The sequence below is a fragment of the Dipteris shenzhenensis genome, chromosome 8 (genome assembly GCF_047967505.1).
Source record: "Dipteris shenzhenensis isolate YYH24624 ecotype China chromosome 8, Dip_SZ_1.0, whole genome shotgun sequence".
Classification (NCBI taxonomy): Eukaryota; Viridiplantae; Streptophyta; class Polypodiopsida; order Gleicheniales; family Dipteridaceae; genus Dipteris; species Dipteris shenzhenensis.
In genome coordinates this window covers 15,431,632-15,438,010 of record NC_141603.1, presented here as the reverse complement: position 1 = coordinate 15,438,010, position 6,379 = coordinate 15,431,632, and the positions used below count along the sequence as shown (strand labels likewise).

At 41.4% G+C, this 6,379-nt stretch overlaps 1 pseudogene; it reads right to left on the bottom strand.

The window, feature by feature from the left end:
* Window positions 1–4,869: 4,869 nt before the first annotated feature.
* On the bottom strand, window positions 4,870–6,121 carry LOC147899175 (microbial Terpene synthase-like protein 1; annotated as a pseudogene).
* Window positions 6,122–6,379: the final 258 nt, after the last annotated feature.

Below are 6,379 nucleotides of genomic sequence, written 5' to 3'. Positions count from 1 at the left end.
CGGCTTTCTCACATACACAATGGGGGAATACACACAAAGGTGGAGGCTGAAAACAATTTTTCTCTTCTTAGTTGTGAAAGCCAAAAGAACTCTAGTACAAAGAAATAAAAGAACCCTATATGTGGGTCTCAAACCAAACTCAGCTAACTAAGGTGGCATACGAACTGAGCCACGAACTAGAGTACATAAGGATAGCTGTCATCCAGCTATTATTCATGGGTGGTGTACCAACCACATCTGCAGCTAACAAGTCGGTGACATAAATGCACAATGGTCACCCTGGCAAATCACAAGTGGAGCTCGATATCTCAACACTCCCCCTCGAGCTCAATCCCAATTCCTACACACCAAGCAGGTCTCTGAACTTGCATTATTAGCTTCTCTGCACCCAATGCCTTCGTGAATATGTCAGCTACTTGATCCTCTGTGCTGACATAAACTAGATCAATAAGACCTAGTAAAACCTTCTCCTGCACATAGTGATAATGCACCTCAATGTGCTTTGTTCTAGCATGATAGACTGGGTTATTTGCCAAGTGTATAATGCTCATGTTGTCACAATAAATGACAACTGGCCCATCTGTAGACTGATGCATATCATAAAGTAGCTTATGCAACCAAGCTACCTCACATGCAGCCATTGCTGCACCCCTGTACTTAGCCTCTGTGCTTGACAAGGCAACTGTAGGTTGTTTCTTGCTGCTCCAAGTGACTGCAGCACTCCAAAAGAGAACACATATCCACTGGTAGATCGTCTATCAGAAATACTACCAGCCCAATCAGCATCAGTGTATCCATGCAACTGTATCTGAACCCCAGCCTCATAAAATAGTCCATACTGCAATGTGGACTTCACATACCTGAGTATGCGTCTAGCCGCATCCAAATGCGGTTTCCTTGGAGCCTGCATAAACTGACTTACCAATCCAATAGCATAGCTCAAATCTGGCCTGGTAATAGTCATATAAATCAAACTTCCTACTATGCGTTTGTACATAGTAGGGTCTTCCAGAAGCTCACCTGCATCTACGCTCAGCTTCACATTTTGCTCCAAAGGAACTAAACTAGGCTTACAGCCTATCATCCCATATTTGGACAAAATGTCCAATCCATACTGCCTCTGCAAGAGCCGTATCCCACTTGGTGATCTAATCACCTCAATGCCCAAGAAATAACGCAGCTCTCCCAAATCCTTCATTTCAAACTTCCGCTTCAATAGCATTTTCACATGAAGGATATCTTCATCACTATCACCTGTGATGATCAAATCATCAACGTAAATGACAAGCAGCATTATACCTTTCTCTATTTTTCTCACATAAAGTGAGAAATCTGCCTTGGAAATCTGAAAGCCAATAGTGACAAGATATTGTCCTATCTTGTCAGACCATGCTCTAGGTGCTTGCTTCAAGCCTATGATTGTGGAGTCATGGCTAACTTCACACAAGATAGGCGAGCAAGTGCTTCAGATACCAATCTTCTCTCCTCATAGTATGATTATTGTGGAACCATACGCGAAATCTATGAAATTGATTTCAAACGATTTAGTATTTTCATTCTTGATGTAAAATGGCTTAGAATTATTTACAATGGTCCCCATGCGATAGTGACAAAAGACAGTAGCGGTGTCTTTGCAATAGACTCCACCAAACTTTGGACCAATGAAAGTGATACTTTTGTTCTTCCCGAGCATTGTGAGCAGGTGCATACTAATGATTTAATTAATCGAAGCTTTCATTTTTAAAGATCCATTGATACATGTACTTAAGCATAATTTCATATATATAATTGATGGCATTTGGCACCCATCTTCAATATAGGTGGTTTTTCATCCGGATTGTTCTGATCCAAGATGGTGGTACGTGATCCAAGTTGCACCACGAAATAACCAAATTTTTGAAGATAGAGATGTGGATATGGAGATGCCACTATCAATGCTGGATCCAATTGATCCAGATGGATCTAGTGAAGAAGATGAAGATCACAATATGAGCCAAGAGGAAAATGCACATAATGACATCGTACGAAAGGAAGATGGAGATCACAATATTGAGGAAGAAGATGACGATCTTCAAGAATCACCACAATTTATTGAAGAAGATGATCAAGTCTTAGGTGAACGTATGATGTGAGAGTACGATCATGATATAGAAGATCAACTCGGTATAGAGTTAGAGATAGATTTGTTTGGTGCGTTAGACTTGGCTCAGCTATTGATGTAAATGGTCTTCATTGATTTTTTTCATCTCAAACTTGGACATGAATATATGAGCTTCAAAGGCTTGATGTACATGCTTTTGTACTTTTATTCTCTCAAAGGATCAAACATGTATGAAAAGGAAAAAAAAAATGTCATTGGGAAAAACTATCTATTAAGGTGGGTATGGGAAAAAACACTCTCTATAAAACGTCGCTATAGGAAACTGTCTCAGTGTCGCTATATAACGACCATTCATAAGTCTAATAAGTGTCACTATATAGCGATGCTCTTTAAACGTCGCTATATAGTGATACTTGCCTAAAGTTGCTATATAGCGACACTTAACCAATCTTGCTTTGGTTACCGACAATTAGCGCCCCATGCATGCTAAACGTCGATGCTTAAGCATTGGAATAGGACCCGCCATGTGTAGTAGTGGGGGTCGAGTTTTGTGGGCGCTCAAGGAGGTGCCCATCCATGTGGCAGGCTCACGTGAGGTGACAGCCTGCTCTACCCAATCCCCCTCTGTTGACTTGTACTCGTGGCAAGCCCGCATGAGGCGTGGCCTGCCCTAGCAAGTACTGCCCAATGTATTACATTCCCCCACCCTTTTTGTCATTGTTTGGTACTCCCCCCCCCTTTTTGTCATATTTGGATGCAGACATCCCCAACTTTTGACTTTTGGATGCTATCAATGTAACCCATCCCCAAAGTTTTGAATTTTTGGAACACATGGCAACACATGGTTCTCCCTCCTCACCCTTGGTGGTTTTCTTCCCCAAATCTGTGGTATACTGGCTAGGAAATTGAACCTTGAGACAAAGTAGAATCCACAGGTTGATTTAAATTGAGAGGCAGCTCCCTCTGACCACACCCAATGTTGTTTTATATTTTTTACATGGGGACTTTCTTGTTCCAACCATTGCCAATGCAGTGGAAAAGCATGTTGCACAAATAAGGTGTCATGTTCCCTATTAGCTGAAATGCAGAAATGGTATATACGTTGCACTAACGTGGACTCTTGTGAGCCGGCAAGTAGATTGGAATCAATCATAGAATAATCAAGCAAATGACTATACATAATATGCACATGAATTTTTATTTGCTTGTTGTACCAGTGAGCACTTTGTATCTCATCTTGTTCTTGAAATGAATAATTTTTAGCAAAATCTATGATAGAAACATTCGTGTCATGGGAAAAATATTGCAAGGCACATCCTGAACTGCTTATCCTTCCAGTTGGCCATGAAATTGTGAAGCACATATTTTGGGATGGATTGAACCATGTGACCTATAAGCTCCCACGAAGATTGAGTGCTCTTATGCGATAGTAGCCATCTCTTTTTTTAGGATAGTTCAACATTGACATATTCAAATCTTCTCCATTTTAGAGCAACATGGTTGTCTTCCCTCATTTCATTTGGACATACATGAAACGTCTTCTTCTTCAACTTTAGACTACAATGCTTGCATGAGCCACGAATGCTTTCAATGCGGTGCCACTCTGTTCCAACCACTGGGCTGGTTTAGTAAAATAACAATATATTACTTTTTTGTTGCAAAATATATTGCTGTTAATTTTAGCTCAACCATGCCATCGGGCTGGTCAACAACTAATGTCTGTTCAACCACACTAGTTTAGGACAATCACATAATTGGTGATTGAGCTGAACCAGCTTACCACTGGGCTCGTTTAGGACAATCACATTTAGTCCAATCCAGTTTTAAGAAATGAAACAAGTAAACTATCTCAACGCCCAATCACAAACAACCATCGGGTATATACATATACATACATATATATATATATATATACATATACATACATACATATATATATATATATATAATATGTATATATATATGTATATCTATATATATACATATTTTATATATTTTATAAAAAAACCCTTCGTTTTGAATGCACGTTGTACATTAATTTTTTGAGAGGTGAACCCCCCGAGTGCACATGCCCTAAATGCATCCCATTAATAAGCCTATGCAAAGAGAATATAGCACACTCCGCATGCTAATAAATGCATCCCATTAATAAAGTCTATAGCTTTGATAATATCATACAAATCCAAACATTTATGGATGGAGGTAGCTTAAGAGAAGTTATCCCTTCATCATTAGGAGTCTACTGCACCAAAGAAAGCACATCAATACCATCTTTGTCAGGTGAGAACAATAGTAGTTGAGGTATAGAAATACGTGTAGGTAATTGCATAACTCATTCGAACATTCTCGACAAGGTCCCCCATCTTCCCCATCATTTGTGCATACAATTTATCTTTTGCAAATGAGGAGGAATATGGGACCAAGAATTGGATGAGTGACAAGAAATGGTGCTTGACATGCATGTTATGCTTTTATGGTGTGTGTGTGTGTGTGTGAGAGAGAGAGAGAGAGAGAGAGAGATATATATAGAGAGAGAGATTTTCATTTTTAAAGTTATCGTGCTAAATAGATTTGAAAGAATTGATTAGCAACACCTTTTCTTTGTTTGGTAGAATGGTATAATCATATGTCCTTATATACCTATGGATTCTTGTGCTAAATAGATTTTAAAGAATTGATTACCAACACCTTTTCTTTGTTCGGTAGAGCAAGGGAAATTTTACGTCATAGCACATACATAGTGAGATTTTGTGACATATAGACAGACTTACAAGATCAAATTTTCACCTCATAGCCCATCCCACCCAGCTTTAACACTTAATAGCGTACTATACCCATAAACAAAGCTGTCTTATTTCTTAATAGGGTACTATACCCATGGACAAAGCTATCTTATTTGATCATATTGTATTTAAGCATGTGGTATGTTAACGTTGGTGCTGTACTGAGGTCGACGTGCCGGTTTGGGTGATCAACGTCTGATCTCAGTGAAGTAAGCTTACCAATCCATGTCGGAGCGTGAGACGATTGTTGACGCCGTGGTATTGCACAGTTTAATAAGAACCCAGACATCACGTAGCCTAAGACATCCACATAGGACCTCAGCCCCGGTCTGTCGACCAGCTGATCGGAATTCAAAACCTTGTTTCGCAAACTTACTAACTCGTCGTCCAAGGTGTCTATCATGTTAGTGACTTGGTATATGGACTCCTGCAGGTTGTAATTGTGGTGGACGCAGAGTACGGATGGCAGATTTTGATATTGGCCTTCGCAAAATTCTCTCCGCAAGGATAGGTCTTTCACATAGGCTATGTGAGAAGCTACGAGCTCTTGAAGCCTCGCAAGAATCTCGTCCTCTAGATCCAGATCATTACCATATTCCGCCATGTTCATGAATACGTAGCCCTCGCCGCTGAATTTCCTGAAAGACTGGTAAGTTGCAAGATCGACGATCCCTTTCTCTCGGCACAACCGAGACTCCAGGAGTAAGGCGTAGAAGAAATATTTCACACTGTTAATGAAACGCTTTTGCAGCCGTGAGGACATGGAGGAGCGGATTTCTGTCCATACATGGAGCAGCTGTTCGGACAATTGCTGTAGATCGCTGATCTTCAAGTAGTTGTTGGAGGAGCAAGGCTGGCCTTCTAGCAGAGACAGGATATAGTCGTAGTACTCCTTTCCTGACGTCAAATCGTCGGTCAAAAGCAACAAATCTTCACTCAAGTCATCCAGGATGCCCAGCAAGACGATCATCTTACACAAGGGCAATACCTTGTGATGCACCGCATCCGGCATTGCCAAATAAACAAACAATGGGGCGTTCGATTGAATGAGCAACTGCTTGGATGCTTCATTTGGTGGCTGCAAACAAGCTATCAACCAAGGGTCGTAGGCCTTTCGGACAGGATCATAACGGCGATGCAATTTAGGTAGCGTCGAGCAAGGGAGCGGGGGAAGGTAGAAACTCCGCGCGTCTGGGGATGGGCATTCTGGGGATTCTGGGGATTTTAGGGGGGGCATTCTGGGGATGGGCAGGAGGATGTCGATCATACGTGTTGAAGTAATACATCGGCATGGGTGCGTGTCTAATTGGTTAACGGCTACCAAGGGGAAGCATCCAAAGGAGGACAGAGATACAAGGAAAGCTGGGCGAGCAGGGGCCCGGAGGGAGAGAGGGAAAGGGGGGGGGACTCCGCGCGTATGCTAGTTGAATGGGAGGGGAGATTTTAGGGGCATTCTGGGGATGGATAGCTTCTCGGGACAGCCAGGATGAGGCAA